A 16,649-nucleotide genomic window follows, 5' to 3' on the forward strand; every position below is an offset into this window, starting at 1 on the left:
TGACCTTGGGTATGTGAATGTACATTTCTGTAACTTAGTTTATTATCTAAAAAGTAATAAGCAGAATTGTATGAAATGGCTTGACATTCATCCAGATGGAGAAAAAGAGCAATGTTGTATGGTTTGAACTGATATGTGTATGTATTTGATTCCTATGGCTGCGGTTACAAAGTGGCTTGAGTTAGCAACTCATTCTCTCACTTCTGGAGACTAGCAGTCCAAAAATCAAGATGTCTGCAAGGGCAGTGGTTGGTCCCCCACCGTTTTGGCACCAGCGATGGGTTTTATGGAAGACAATTTTTCCACAGACTCGGGCCGGCGGACGTGGGGAGTGGTTTCAGAATGAAACTGTTCCATCTCAGGTCATCAGGCATTGGATTATCCTAAGGAGTGGGCAACCTAGATCCCTCGCATGTGCAATTCACAATAGGGTTCTCATTCCCGTGAGAATTTAATGCAGGCACTGATCTGATGGGAGGTGGAGCTCAGGTGGTAATGCTCACTCACCTGCAGCTCACCTCCTGCTGGGCATGTGGCCAGGTTCCTAACAGGCTGTGGACTGGTAGCAGTCTGTGGCCCTGGGGCTGGGAACCTCTGTACAAGGCCATGATCCCTCTGAAGGCTCTAGGGACGAACACTTCCTTGCCTCCTCCTAGGTTCTGGTGGTTGCCAGCAATCCTTGGTGTTTCTTGGTTTATAGCTGCATCACTCCAATCTCTGTTTCCATCTTTAACATAGTGTTTCTCTGTGTGTTTCCATGTGCCTATCTCTCTCCTTATAAGGACACCAGTCATTGGATTTAGTGCCTTCCTTAATCCACATGACTTCATCTTAACTTGATTACATTTGCAAAGACCCTAATACCAAATAAGGTCAGATTACCAGGTACCAGGGTTAGCACAGGTACATATCATTTTGGTATTTTACTTTTACGGGACCCTTTTAATTCACCTAGAATACTCTTATCCTTTTACTCACCTGCATATTTGTTCTAATCTCAGGTAAAGCTACTTTTTCTACTAGTTGTATTTATAAAACATGTTCTCCATATTATTATAATGAAATTCTCAGTTTTTAGCCTATTTGTGTATCTCTCTCTACCACTATCCCAGAAATTCTCAAATCATGTGCCTGAGAATAGCAGCCCTAGAAAGTCTCTCTTAAAAGGTTAATGAAGAAAATTGTGAAATATGTCTATTATATATTCCCTTGTAGGAATCTTGTAATGCATATATTAAAGACTCTAGAAAGTGCTCCAAAAAAGAAACCTATCGAACTTGGGTCTAGCCTAATATTCACCTAATATTTTGCCATTTTATCCCAAGTATTTATTTTGTATTTATACTAGCTGAGGTTTGTTGAGCTTCTTGGATGTATGGGTCAAACTTTTTTCTTTTCTGTTTTTTTTTTTTTTTTAACTACATTGGGAAAAAAATTCAACATCATTTCTTCAAATATTTTTCTGCCCCATTCTCTATTTTCCTTACAGGTCTCAATTGTACAATTTGATCTTTTCAGATTATCTCACAGTTCACTGATGCTCTATGTATTTAAGTCTTTCATCCTCTCCTTCTTCTGCATTTCAGTTTGAATACCTTTCATTGAACTGCCTATATTAATTCTTTATTCTTTGGTGTCCAATCTGCAACCAAGCCTCTCTTGTGAATTAACAAAAATAACAGATATTGTATATTTTGGTGCTAGAATTTCCATTTGGTTCTTTGGAAAGTTTTCATATCTTGCCTGAAATATCTCCATTATATCTATCTTTTCCTATAAAACATTAAATGCATTTATAATTTATATAATTATAATTACTTAAAGCCTTTGCTAAGTTCAATAATTGGGTCATCTATGGTCTGTTTTTATTGGCTATGTTTTCTATTGATTATGTATCACATTTTCTTACTTCTCATATCTTGTAATTGTTTATTTCCTACTTGACTACATGAAATGTAAGGAGTCTGAAAGATGAAAGATGCTGAGAAAAAAGCTGTGGCTTTTCTCCATTCCTTCTTGTGGGGAATGAGAATAGAACAGTCCATTCCTCTAACCAAGTGTAGGGCTTAAAGACATCTGCTTGTAGAGACAGTGGGTATCTGCAGGAAGGAAGACTGAAATTCTACTCCCTAGTTGGGCACTTGATGTACAATACCCTTGAAGATCAGTCTTTGTGCCCTTTCAAACACGAGAAAAAGAACTGAAAAGAGACAACTAGGTGAAGAGAGGGCAACAGTGAACCAGCCTATATTGCATTACTCGTTGCAACAAGAACATACGAGTTTTGTGAGGATTAAGTGGACTAGGCTTGTACTGTATTGCCAGCTCTCCACCCTAAAGGGCTGCCTGCCAAGACACTTGGGTTGGAGACTGGGAATGGCATCTGGAGGGAGACTGGGGTATCAGAAGAGCTTAAGCCACATTGGAGAATTCTGAGTGAAGAGGAAGCCTGCAGGGCTTTCTGGAGAACTCAGACATGAGCTTCATTGTATCATTAAGGGATAGGAAAGGAAACATGGATAGGAAAGGAAACACTTCAAAGTAATGGTTGTGCTGCTTCAGGATAGTACAACCTCATCAGGGTTTGGAATGCTTAATACACTGGTTAAAAATGAAGTTTCTTCTCTTGTGATCAGGTATCATAAGCCAGGGCTTGGGTATATCTTTCCTTCTACTTCATTCTAGCCTGGCACAGTGCCTAACACATAAGCTCATTGTGTTTAATAAGTATATTTGTAATAAATGAACAAATGAATTAGAGTGTCCCCACTTCACCCTATACCTTCACTTCACTTTTTTTTCTCCCTAGCATTCAACAAATATGACACATTGTATATTTACTTATACATTTGGTTACGTCCTATCTTCCCGATAGAAGCATTATAAAAGGTGGGTGGGGGGTACATTTTTTTGTTTACTGTGTGTCCCAGGGCTTAGTGCAATGACTGGCACCCAGTACATGCTCACACATTTTTTGCATGAATAATTTTGTTGTATGCCACACACACAACATAGAATATAAAAAGATTGGGGGCAGCTAAAAAGACAGAGTCATGGCAAACGTGACGTGTATTTTGGTAGCCCAGATAAAACTGAGGCAGAGGAGAATTTTTGTGGTAAAGTAATTTTTGAAAATAAATTGTGAAGCTACTGCACAGAACCTTTCTTCAAAAAAAATTCCCATAAGTTTTAACATATGTCTCTAAACCAGTACCTTTGCTCAAATCTTTTAACAATTGTGACATTTCAATAATTCTTTCTATGCCAAGTATAAAGGAAGAAACAATTCCTGATTGAAAGGATTACAATCTAAGGAGTTAGTTGAACACCAAATATTTTAAAAACCAGTTGAAAAGACATTTAAGTACTGGCTGAGGCTTTGTATAGTAATTACTGAGTCTGCTTAAGCAGATACAGTGAATATTAGCTTTGGAGAGACGGATTTTTTTTTTAAAGGTTTAATATGCAAAAGAAACATAATATTGAAACTAGAGAATTGTTTAATTTAATAATATTGTTGTGATATATATTTGCTCAGAATATTTCTTGACTTATAGTCCTTCTTCCTTCTTGTTCCTATGGACACTGAGACGCAAGCCAGGTGAGAAATGGCGCATTCCATATCTCATGACTGTCAGACTGATCTGGCTTCAGAGTGTTTGTAAACAGGGCTGTAGCTGGCCTCTATCAGGGTCACTGTCAGTTGCAACATGGACAATGAAGCCTGTCTGTGAATGTCTGTCTGCTGGAGAGACAATAATAATAATAATAAAGAGGTGTTAGTCTCTTGCCTTATGACCCTGAGCTTTATGTAGCAAGTATTTCTACATTCACGTAAGCAACAGGCAGTGGGACAATTGGGAATCTAGCTCTGCTTCTCTTTGTCATCGTCCAATTAAGCTGCAGCCAACCTGAACATACCAACCTTCATCCCTGCTAGATAAAAAGCGGGACCAGGCAGGAGCACAAGTCATAACACTATATTCCTTTTAGTCAAAGTTAGTGGATAGTGGAAGAAACTTCTTTGAGATTTTGCTTGATATTCCTTGGATGCTTAATGATAAGCCTGAAGGTAATGCTGGGACTTGAGGAACACCTATTTTAATAACCACACTTCCTAAAAACATGCGCTCTGACGTCAACAAGGTGTTGTTTCACAACGCAGGAAATTAACCAGAAAAAGAATTTGCAAGTGGCAATTTCTACAGTAATAGATTTTGATGAATATTTTTTCCAAAATGTTCTGCTGATGCTTGACATCGTAATGAATCATGCCAGATTACGTCAATCATGTTGTGTCGCTTAAAAAACAACAATCCCCAAACCACAATGTGGCTGTTAAAGATGGAGTTGTAATGGGCCATAGTTAGGAAGTGTCTATTTTTAAAAAGAAAAAAATACTGAAAATACTTAATATTTTGTGCCCATTTGCCAAATTAAGAAAGGCTTTTAAACTTTATCTGAAAGGGAGGTTTAGAGAACAGTTTCATATTTATTTTTTTAACATGTGATATACTTGTTTCACCTACAAATATTTTAAACCATACATGCGACAAATTTACAAACTCGAATTGATTGGAGCCATTTTGAAAACATGATTCAATTCTTTCTAACTTGAACACAGTTCTTAGTTTATGGGGCAAGTAGAAACATTCCCATGTAGAAACTAGGTTATATTAAATAATGGTCTGCTTGGAGTAAGATATAGATGAAAAATGGGAATATAAAATTATTCTGAAGGTTTTGATACTGCCCATGATGTTTCTAGGGAAGATCTGTTACTTTGACCCACTTAAGTAAATTTCTATAAGATGTCAACACTCTCAGAAACGAGGAGCATTTCCTTCTATCTTTCCTTCCATTGTTATTTATCACTGTTTTCTCTTTTCTTGCCCCTAGAAGAAACGGAATAGCATCTACCATATTACATATTTTTTGAGATATAAAAATTGCTCCTTTGTTTTTGCTTCTCTAAAACAATTATTCTCAAACTGTTTTAGCCCAAGAACTCTCTCTTCAATTACAATTTTAATACATAAAACAGATCAAAATTGCTCAGGTTGAAGGGGGTATAGGTGGTCCTCAAATCCTTGTTAAAGGGAATATGTTATTGACCCAGTTTGGTCTACAAAGAATACCTAAAGTGTAGTGTGATACATATTGCTTTATCTGCCTTTGTTTATTCAGATTTGATTCCTAATATTAGTAATTTTTGTTACTCTTTTCTGTTCCCCTCCCACATATTTATACATGGAGCCTCAACCTGAAAATCTTCCAAAAAATTCTGCTGAAATTCTGCTGCAAGAAAATGAATGCTGTAGATGAACCATCTGATTAAGTTTACCGTGACTGGTCAACTTTTTGTATTGCAACAATATTTCTTAATACCTTTGGGGACATGAATATCTCCACTGGTATTTTCTGGTTTCCAAAATTTGTGGTTAGATGAAAACTTGTGGAAATTTATTACAAATTCTTTTTCTATGTTTTTAAAACTCTAAGCTGATACATCAAATTCTTGGATTTTATACATGGTGCAATCATGCTAATATATGCAGGAGGGAGAATAGGAAAAAAGGACAGCGATCAATGTGTGTTAATTTGACACATAAGAAAGTCTGCACACATAAAGAAGGAGAACTTTTGGATAGTGGGGTTGGATATGAAATCTGTAGTCAGCTGGCCTGGAGTTCAAATCCTTACACTAATTCCTAGTTGTAGAAATTTGACAAACAATTATCTTTCCCAAAGTCTCAGTTTTTTGTGTGTAAAATGGGAATAGTAGAAGTAGCCAGATTTATTGTGAGGAGAAAATGACATAGTACACATAAGACATTCATTCTTTCATTCATTCATTCATTTAGAGATGGAGTCTCTCTCTGCCACCCAGGATGGAGTGCAGTGGCATGACCTTGGCTCACTGCAACCTCTGCCTCCCAGGTTCCAGCAGTTCTCCTGCCTCAGCCTCCCGAGTAGCTGGAATTACAGGCGCCCATCACACTCCTGGCTAATTTTCATATTTTTAGTAAAGATGGGGTTTCACCATGTTGGCCAGGCTGGTCTCAAGCTTCTGACTTCAGGTGATCTGCCCATCTTGGCCTCCCAAAATGTTGGGATTACAGGCATGAACCACTGCACCTGGCCACATAAGACATTTAACATGTAGACCTCACTTTCAGCAAATCCTCACATGCCAACTATATTGTATACTCTATTTGGGAAAAGAATAGTTCATTGTAGTTTTTGCACGTCACTTTAGATTTTTCATGATTTGGGTATATAACTAAATTTTTTTTCTAACCTTTCTTAAGATGAAAAAAAATCAATCTTAATCATAGACTTTATTAAGAGGATCAAAAGGTACTCTACAAATAAGTATTAATATTCTCATTCATGACTTATAGAAATATAGACAGTAGTTTGACTGCAAGTCACGGTTGAGAAAATACTTGATTCTTTATCCCTCTCTCTCGAACCACTAGAAAATATTTACTCTATAAAAGAACTCTCCCTTGTTATTGGATCTCTTGCAGCTTTGACCTTTGGGCATTGGCTGGTACATTTTTGGATCGTCTTCAAATGACTGGGATAAATTCTGGCTCAAAATTGAAAGAGAGATCAGAAATCCTTCATGGTGAATTGTGGCTTGGGGCCCTTTTAAAACTTCTCAAAGAACATCACAAACAATTTACCACCCTCTCTCAATTGCTGGCTTCATGAAAATTGGTGGTGTTTTGAGTGGATAGAGGCTCATGATTTACAAAGAGCTGTTTCCACTACCCAAGTTTTGCAACATGTGAGAGCAAGTCACAAGGGAAGGAAAGAGAACGTGAACTGCTTTGATGACTGTTGGCCATTGCCAAGGAAACTGCTCCCTTGGTAACCGTGGTCAGTACATCTGTCTAGTTGCATTTCTAAGGCTTGCATAGCTACTACCATGGAAAATGCATTTTAAAACAAACACATATGAAAAAACAATTAAAACACAAATAAAAAATAATGGAGTTGATAAAAAATTCTTTGCTTTTATGGCAAAGTTGTTAGGATGGGTTACGATGTTCAGCAGAACATGTTTAGGGGTGTTACCCCATAAATGGAAACCAAAATGTCCCCAGTGTAAGCCAGCCTGTAAAATAAAACAAATCTAAACCATTGGGTTTATTAATCACAAGACACATTAATTTTAAGACATCACAAAAGTATTTGTGGGGAGCTTATTTCAAACATGGAGCACTCCCAAGTAAATTAAGCTCAAGTTTGCATAACTTTATCTTAAAGAGAGATGTGGGCAGGAGAAAAGGAGATCAAGGTAAAGGCCAGTTTTGAGAAAGGATAGAATGTTTAAGATCTAGCAGAAGCTGAAAAAAGCCAGCTCTGATATAAAAATCTAAGACGGTAGGAAAACATGATTCTATTTATGAATGTTTGATTTAATCACAGTTCTTCAGGAATGCAATAGCACGTTACCTGAAGAATGCCTATGTTGAACTGCCATTGTCTTTGAGTGGCTAGATGAAGTTAACGTTTGAACTTGCAAAGTTTAAGTAAAAATAGAAACATAAAGATTTTAATATATGTTACCTACATGAATTTCATGGGAAGTTTGTTGTTTCCACAAAAATAATTTGTGAATTACAATTAAGATGGTGAATAAAACGTTTGTTGAAATCATAATTCAAAGAGTTTATACCAAGAAGGAAGCAGTGTCCTTTATCAGTAAACACCTATATTAACATAAAAGGCTCAAGACATGTAATGGTAGTTATATTTTATATTCAGAAAACACCAGACCAATTAGGGAACAGAGATAAGCTGTTGGGTTATATTTTCAGATGCATCTTAAACCATAGATTGTGTTTAACAAATTCTTGATGTACTTTTTTTTTTTTTTAAAGCATCTTAACATTGCTGCTGACCAGGCAGTGGTTGTGACAGAGTTATCACCTGTGCTTGCTCAGGAAAGCTCACTGCTGCAGTGAGTGTCAGCAGTTTGGAAGAAAGTCTTGGAGATAATAATTTAAGGATGCTAATATTCAAATAGTGCAGAACTTAAGAATATATTGAAAAACACAAATATCAACAACTGTGTAAAAAATGAATTTGGATGGGTTAAACTATAAATATGCAGAAATTTTAGGAATATTTTAACCAATTTATTTTACGTATTTTTTTTGTGTTGTCACAAGTGTGAAATATGATACAAATATGTGACAAAGTTTAAAACTGTTATTTTGGTAAGTATAGAATAAAAATTCCAGGTGATAAGAAAGCATTACATTGTAGTTTAAGCAGCCATGTTTTTCTTTCTTAGTGGTAAGTAAAAAAAAAAATAGTGTACCTTACAATTTACAGTATCCTAGAGTCAATGAAATATGGGAGTTAGTTGAGATGTCACCTTCTGTTATCTAAGAAGTGAGGTAAAAAGAGAATGAGAGAGACAGATGATAATAGTGACCAAGAACGATGTTACCTACTGCCCTCTCCTCCCCTGAAAATAGAAGAAAGCAATGATAATAAAAGATATTCAATGATTTGCTGACTAGTAAAGAAAAGCATAAAGTTGGTAAGCACTTCTGTATGGCGAGGTATGCCATGATTAAACAAAAGATTCAATCAATTTCATAGACGACCTTGGTGTTTAATCTTAGTCCGCCTCTGTCACTGCATCTGAAATCCAATTTAATGTCTGCTTTGTACATCAAAGAGCAAAAATAGGTCCATGCTACATATTTTCTCGAAGGAACAACTTAAATTAAAAGAGAAAAACCTTCCCAAATATTAAGGTTGATGTTGATGCATTAAGTAGAATAACTTTAAATTTGGCAGTTCTATAGAGCAAGTTGATCTTTTCTCAGATAAATTATTCTTCAAGAATATCTTCAATGTCAAGTCTCAAATGGTGTCTTACAATACTGCCAGTCAGTCATTGTATATGTTCTCTTTCGACTGATTTATCTACCAGGACCTTTTTGTGCTTGTTGATTGAAAAGTCAATCTTGCATATATTCCGTTTTCCTGATCTGTTTGACAGAATCTTAGTGAAACATTCAAGGAGAAGATCCTGCTTCCATAGTTACATCACTCCTTTTGAGATTCCATTGCAATTCAGCAGCAGATAATACCAATTCCAACTTTATAGTGTAACTTCCATTTTGTGGAAAGCTATTTTCATTTTGGCACATTAACTAGTACAATATGAAAATGAAAAATCCTAAAGTGAATATGAAAATCTGTATACCCTCCAGCTGATTCTTCAAAGTTCATTTTTAAAATGTACTTGTTTTGAGATTCTCTGCAGTAGGAAAACTGTATTTACCAAACCATGTAGCACATTCCTAGACAGACACAATACCACTAAATCAGTCCATTTAATGTTGGCACTTTCCTTACTTGAGAGTTTGGTTTTGAGTACTGTTCTCCCTTCCTTGCTGATAATATAGTTTTTGGAGTATCTAGTAACTGCTGGCAAATTTTAGTCACCTTACCTAACTGGAGCTAAACCAAAATGATGGGTAGCACTAGGAAGGCCACATTTCCCAACCTACCTTGCAACCAGATGGGATCGTACAATGATGTTTTGGCCAATAGAATGTGGACAGAGTGATATAGCCACTTCTAGGCCTCACTCTTCTCTTTCTTTGCTTGTTGGATGATAGATCTCAAGAATCTAGGGAGGATTCTGAGACTTAAGGGAGGTCTGAACAGTAGAAGTAAGGAGCCTGGGTCCATGTATGACTCTGTGGAGCAGAGTGACCCCACACTCTCAACCCAAATTTGACTGTGCCAAGGGTGAAACATCACCCTCTGTTATGTTAATCTGCTGAAATGCTGGGACCGGGTGTTTCAACAACTAGGGTTACTTAACCTGATTAGTAATGATAGTGTAATAGTTAGAGAAGTCCCCAACCATATTCCTTAGGAGTTCCACCAGATATTATATAGTATATAATATAGAAATATGGCCTTTATAACATATGACAACTTAATTGAAATGTATCTGGACATTTATTCCCTCATCTCAGAACTTTTTTTTAAATTTTAATATTTTAAACTTTAATTTTCATGAATACATAGTAGTACATATTTGTGGGGTATATGCAATAATTTGATACAAGCAGAGAGTGGGTAATGATCAAATTAGGGTAATTAGAATATCCATCACCTCAAACATTTATTATTTCTTTGTGTTAGGAACATTCCAATTCTACTTCTATAGTTATTTTAAAATATACAATAAATTATTTTTAATTGTACTTGCTCTATTATGTTACTGAACATAGATGTTATTCCTTCTATCTAACTCAAGTGTGGATCCACTGACTAACCAATCTTTATCCCCACCACCTCCTCAGTACCCTCCCTGGCCTCTCTGGTAATGATCATTCTACTCTCTATTTCCATAAGGTCAATTTTTTTTTAGCTCCTACATTTGAGAACATGTGACAGAAAAATATAGAATATTCAACAAATTTGTGTGTCATCCTTGTGCAGAGGCCATGCTAATCTCCGTATTGTTCCAATTTTAGTATATGTGCTGTGAATTGAGCACTCTGAAATATTTTTGAGTGTTATTTTCCAAGCATTGGATAAGTTCGGGGGATACCATAAAGAGCCAAATAGGCATAGTTAGAGTCCACAGAGCTTATAGTCCAGGAAGTAGATGTTGACCAATGGATACACATATAAATGTAAAATTATAACCATGCTCCTTTCTATGACATACAGAATCATGATCCTATCAGACATAAAAATAGAAATATTTGACTTCATTAGGGAGGCATCCATGAGGAAGGATTCCATGCTGAGAGGGGCAGATGTGTGGTTACCACATGAAAGTCAGATGGCAGGAGACAAAATGAAAGAGGATCAGAGTGGGTGGAGCAGGCAGAGTGAAGGGAAATGGGTCAGGTGAGCCTAGATAAGAGTATAGGTTAGAGGAAGTATTTTACTCTTCACTTAGACACTAAAGAATGACTTTGCCCTTTGCCCTTTGAAAAACACTGCTCTGGCTACATTTTGGGGAATGGATTGGACATGAACATGTACCTATATTTATATGAAGGGAGTATGTGGTAATATGAGAATCACCTGTCAAGATACAGGTACCTGACTGGGTGTGGTGGCTCATGCCCATAATATCAGTACTTTGGGAGGACAAGATGGGTGGATCACTTGAGTCCAGGAGTTCGAGACCAGCCTAAGTAACATGGTGAAACTTTGTCTCTACAAAAAAATACAAAAAAACTGGTCAAGCCTGGTGGCATGTACCTGTAGTCCCAGCTACTTGGGAGGCTTAGGTGGGAGAATCACCTGAGCCCAGAAGGCAGAGGTTTCACTGAGCTGAGATTGTGCCACTGCACTCTAGCCTGGGTGACAGAGTGAGACACCGTCTAAAAAAAAAAAAAAAAAAAAAAGAAAGAGAGAGACAGCGAGAGAGGGATAGCTCAGGAAAAAAAAGGAAATATAAAAACAGTTCAGCAAAGGAAAAGTTTTTGGGATTGGATGATTAGTGTTTTGGTAAACTAGTTACTTTCACCTTTGTGTCTTTTTTTTTTTTTTTTTAACCATTATAGATCAGTAGTTCAATATGGCAAGTTTGAGACAGGAGACATTGGTCTTAGGCCAGTGTGGACATCCAAAGCAAATGAGATTGCAGTGAACTATGAGGCTGGTTTGAGTGAGATTTTTGTCATCAGTTGCTCTAGCATCCAACCCCCTGTGGAAACCTACAAGTCACTCATCCACAGCCGCCAAGTAAGAGGACTCCTCTCAAAAGACAATGGGATGCTTTGACACTCATTACTTGGAAGATAAGGAGACACAACAGTTTGTCCACAAAATTTATGAAGGACTGTGCCCAAAACACAAAGGAGAAAGACCTGCTTGGCTTCCCTCTCTAATCTACCCAGATTTCTGACACCCATGTCCCTCTGTCTCAAATTGTTTTCCAGTTCCTGAGAGAATGAGATGTTGATATCTTGAATCTTTTACATAGACTTGTTTTCTTTCTCTCTGTATATGAGAACTGCTGCTATGGAGGCTTGTGATTCAGTAATCACCTTGAGATATTCCTTTTCCTTCTCTGGGACCCAACTGTATTTCTCGCCCTTGTGATCCAGGCTGCAGAGCCTGACAAATGCACCCTCTCAACCACATCAACACACCAGTGCAGGTTCAGACTGGCCTTCTCTCCTCCACACACAAGGGTAAGAGCTGGACGCTCAGCCCTTTGTTACTTTTTATTTTTAGACTCAATTCACCTCTCCAGAAGCAATACATAGAGAGAAAGCTGAATAGACTATCCAGCATTGAGACACTTCTTAAAGATATCTTTTTCCCTTTAAGAAAGAATGACTGATTGCAAGTATTTATTTTCTGAGGTACAATTGTAGACCTTCAAAGTCAGACTGTTAATTTGATGATATTAACTTTTGAGTCACTTGACTAGTCAGTTTAGGAAGCAACAATTCTCTCAAAACTCTTATAATTACATTTGGACAAGTTTGTGCGTAGGACCGCAAGTCCATCAGCTTATTATAACCATAGTGCGTTCACACACCATCTTCATTATCTTGTGCTAAAGAAGAGAGCACACACTCCTCTGTGGGTAATTTTAGATTGGCCACTGACACACTCTGCAGTGTTTATAAAGAAAACAAAACTTGGATGTTGGCCCTTTTAATTATAACTGGCAGAATTGCTACACCCAAAAATCACATAATCTCTTCACCATATTATATCTTTGAAGACATCTGCTTGCAAAGCAGTAACAAGGAACTTGAATTCTAAAAACAAACTTTGTACTAGATTGATTGGTTTGGCGAGCCACGCTTCTGAAGTACTGACGGATTCTGAAAGATATATTCCTGAACTTCAAGAAAAGTTTAAAATATGCTATAATGGAGTTACATCAAATTGTCTTTGGTCTGGACATGCATATTAGAGACTGAGATCCTATTTCATCATGAAGGAAGGTCCACTGGCCCAGTGGCAAATATCATAAATGTCACCAGTCATTCTGCGTTTTTGTTTTGAGTTTCCAAGTAAACGTCTAGCCAATGAAATAGTTGGATAGTCCAGTGCACTATTTCACCTGAGAAATGATCATCACATAAGGTTCTATGTTCTAGGTGCTTTATATATAACATTGTGAAGACAACTGAGAGTGCTGAATATTCCACCAAAGGGAGAAAGCTGATCTTTGACATCATCTTTACTATTTATCAAGCATATACCTTTCTTCCTGTAGATTTGGGATATGATCTGAGTCCATTTTTTGAGTAATTACATTGTGATCCTAGTCACTTACCCTGGGGCAGATCATTTCGCAGCTTGCAGAGTTCCTAAACTCATAGTACTGTAGCCTGAAAGATGAAATGGAACAATTAATCGTTATCTATGCTCTGCAGATGAGTAAGAATCTTTCCTTTCGTAGGAGATTCGTGCATGTGTATTTGAATTAACAGTCTAAAAAAAAACCCAATGCAAAAGCCTGAATTTGTTGCCAAAATAAAATTGCCTACATCTTATGTAGTCATGTAACTCATAAGGTTCCACCCTCCTTCCATAACTCTAGCCAAAGAGTCTGTTTTTCCTTCCCTAACACAGTGTTTTCTGGAGCCCAGGACTAGTTTTTAAACACTAACATGACTTAAGAAGGCTGCTGGAAAAGTGAAAGCAATCTCATTGTACTGTATTAGTTCAACCAAAATGACTAACACATTTCAACATTTAGAATGTCCAATTGAGCAAATATTTACTGTTCAGTTAGTAGTTTTAAGAATCTTTGTCCAAAATTACTTATCTTGTGGTAATGCTTTGAATATTGAGTATACATTTTAGATAAAGCAATTTTTCCTTTGATGTTAAAAATTGCCTTTATAAATAGGTGCATTGCCTAAAAATTATAAAATTGCGTATATTATTTGTAAGAGTTGAAAGTTCCCCAAAAGCTTCACAGATGTTGAAATTTGTTGTCATTCTAACATTAATTTTATTAGTCCAAAGTATTTTTTCCCAAATGTTTTTCTGAGAAGTGCAGAGCAACTGCTGTTACCCCAGAGCACTGAACTATTAACTGTTAATGGCAGGGGAGTTTTCACGTTCCAATATTTCAGCTGCATGCTTGGATATAAGTTATTTTGTTCATGCATCCCCTTCTTGCAAATACGTAAGGCAAGAAAGTTAATAATTTTGGTGTTTGTTAAAAACTCCTGAATGTCTTCATATATGTAGCACAGACTCCGGAAACATTATTAGAACTAGCAAACCACTAGGATGATAGAAAGTGTGAAATTAAAACAAAAAAGGTTACAGTACTTAGAATGATTTATTTTAATGGAGCTAGTTCAGCATTTCCATTTTGTGTATTTATGGTGCAGTTATTCAACATGTTTTCTTTTTTGGTAGGTCATGTCAGGGAGACTTTGGCTGAAGAAAATCACAACAGACGAGAAATAATGCAAGAGAAAAATAAAACAATTCCATGAGGATGTCATTCTGGAACTTCCTGTTACCAGGGAGTGAGATCAGGATGCTTGGGGCAAGGTACATTTGGGTAAAGCTTTGGATTCTTAGAACTTCCACTGAGCACTGAGGGACAAAAGACTAGCAGGGGCTTCTAATTAGAAGAGTTTTGCAGCATGTGCTAAAGCTTACTTTCTTTAGAGTGTATGGCGTTATGCCCACAGATAGATGTCCCAGTTTCAAGTTGTGGGTGATTTTTATGCAAGTCTGTTTTATAGAATTAGTCTTCCAAGGTGTTTACATGGGCCAGGTAAAATCTTGATCATCAAGGGAAGATAGGTATATATGTACACAATGCAAAATAATTTGTCTCAAAGGTTGCTAACCCACAAAACTCCCCCCCAGGCTCAGAGAATCTAGAAAAGCCTGTGACTTCTACACAGCTCTCTCAAATGTGAAGGAAGCAGGCATGACTGCTCTTTGATTCTCATAGGAAATGTAAAGACGTAATTTCTCCAGTGAGTAATGGTACAAATAAAATTATGTTTATTATTATTTTATTCATGGCATTTAATTATAGAGGGAGATGGGTAGTCAGATAGCAAAACAGCCATAAACAAGGGAAAGGCCCCTCTGTTTTTAAATGAATGCTCTAAAACAATTGGGAAGAACATTAATAGAACACCCAGTGAAAGAGACTCGCAAGCATATGCATTCACTTGGGGTTCATCAAATAATGGACCGCTGGCCTATTTTTCAAGCCATTTCTCTGCAGTAACTTGACATTTGATAGGATTACCTTTGGATTTTGGTCTGAGTCTCTGCTATGCCTGAGATTGTCATCTTTTGATTTAAAGATAATAGAGCCAAACATGTGAAACTGTTCTGTAAAGAGTCAACCTGTGACTCATAACCAAATATCAAAAAAGATTTTGTCTACAGTTTGCTTTCTTACCTCACTGTTGTAACTGAAATGATCAAATGACTAGTTTCCATTATAAACACCATATATTTATTTTGTAAAAAAGCTTGTCATTCTTCTGAGATGAAATATAATAGTATCATAAACCTCCAAGGCAATTCTGTTCCCCTTAAGACTCACAGCATTTGCTGATTATAATTTTAATTCAAAAGTTTCACCAGAAAAGGTGAATCAATTTTGCTTAAGCATAATGTTGAACAATTAAAAAAAAGCATCTGAGCAGGTCTGACATAGATAAAACCAAATTATGAGGCAGTGGAATTGTAAACAAAACACACTTTAACATTGGCAATGGACTTGATCGTTCAAAATACAGTTAATAAGTTTCCAAACATGCAAGTTCTAATTTTAAAATTAAGCCTTCCAATTGCCAATTTCAAAAAATGTAATGAGTTTAGAGTGGCCTTTTTATTATGCATGGTTTTATGTCTTTGGATTTCAAAATTACCTAGCATGCATTTTCAACTTTGCTACAATTTCCGGGCCGTTTTCATTTCTATTTCAAAAGGCTAAACAGTAAGATGTGCCTCTGCTTTGCATTCTAATTGCATGTAACTGATTTGCACAGCAGAACAAAAAACTCATTTTCAGATTAAGAATTGTACACCAAGAAATAATTATTGTTCTACTAGAAAAAAATATTTTCCCACTTTCTCCCCTCGTTTACGTGAACTGTTTGCCATGTTTCTCCCAGGTTGCTATCTTTTATAGACCACCATGCATTGCTCTTTAGGGACTCAAATAATGCAAATGGAAACAAGGAACATACAACTGTTTTGACTACATTCTTCTGCTTGCAACATAACACTTGCCTTTTATTATTTTATCTTCAACAATCAAGGGGTGACTAAATGGTTGCAGGTGGTGATGAAAATAAAAGCCATCCATCATTATTTATTAGGCATGAAAAAGATACACAATAATGTAATTTAATCTCAGAGCAGACAATTATTTCCACATATTGATAATACAATGTGAAAACTGTCATGAATTCTAATATGATATTTTGGCTTTATTGGTACGCCACAGCCAGCATGACAAATAATGAAATTGTATCAAAAAGAAAAAAAAAACGTAATTATGTGCATATGTCAATATCATGGATGGAAAACATATCACCAAATCTTTAAAGCTTCTTCATTATAACTTGACGAATTCAAAAGTTTGAAGTGGAAAAAGGTGTATTTCCAGTTTTCACTAT

At 36.5% G+C, this 16,649-nt stretch overlaps 1 non-coding gene across 1 annotated transcript; it reads right to left on the minus strand.

The window, feature by feature from the left end:
- Positions 1 to 10,446: 10,446 nt before the first annotated feature.
- LOC112132803 (U6 spliceosomal RNA) lies at positions 10,447 to 10,549 on the minus strand. The gene has a single exon (XR_002914524.1). It is a non-coding gene; the product is annotated as a U6 spliceosomal RNA (small nuclear RNA).
- Between the last annotated feature and the right edge of the window lie 6,100 nt (positions 10,550 to 16,649).

Source organism: Pongo abelii, chromosome 2 (genome assembly GCF_028885655.2).
Source record: "Pongo abelii isolate AG06213 chromosome 2, NHGRI_mPonAbe1-v2.0_pri, whole genome shotgun sequence".
NCBI classification, from domain to species: domain Eukaryota; kingdom Metazoa; phylum Chordata; class Mammalia; order Primates; family Hominidae; genus Pongo; species Pongo abelii.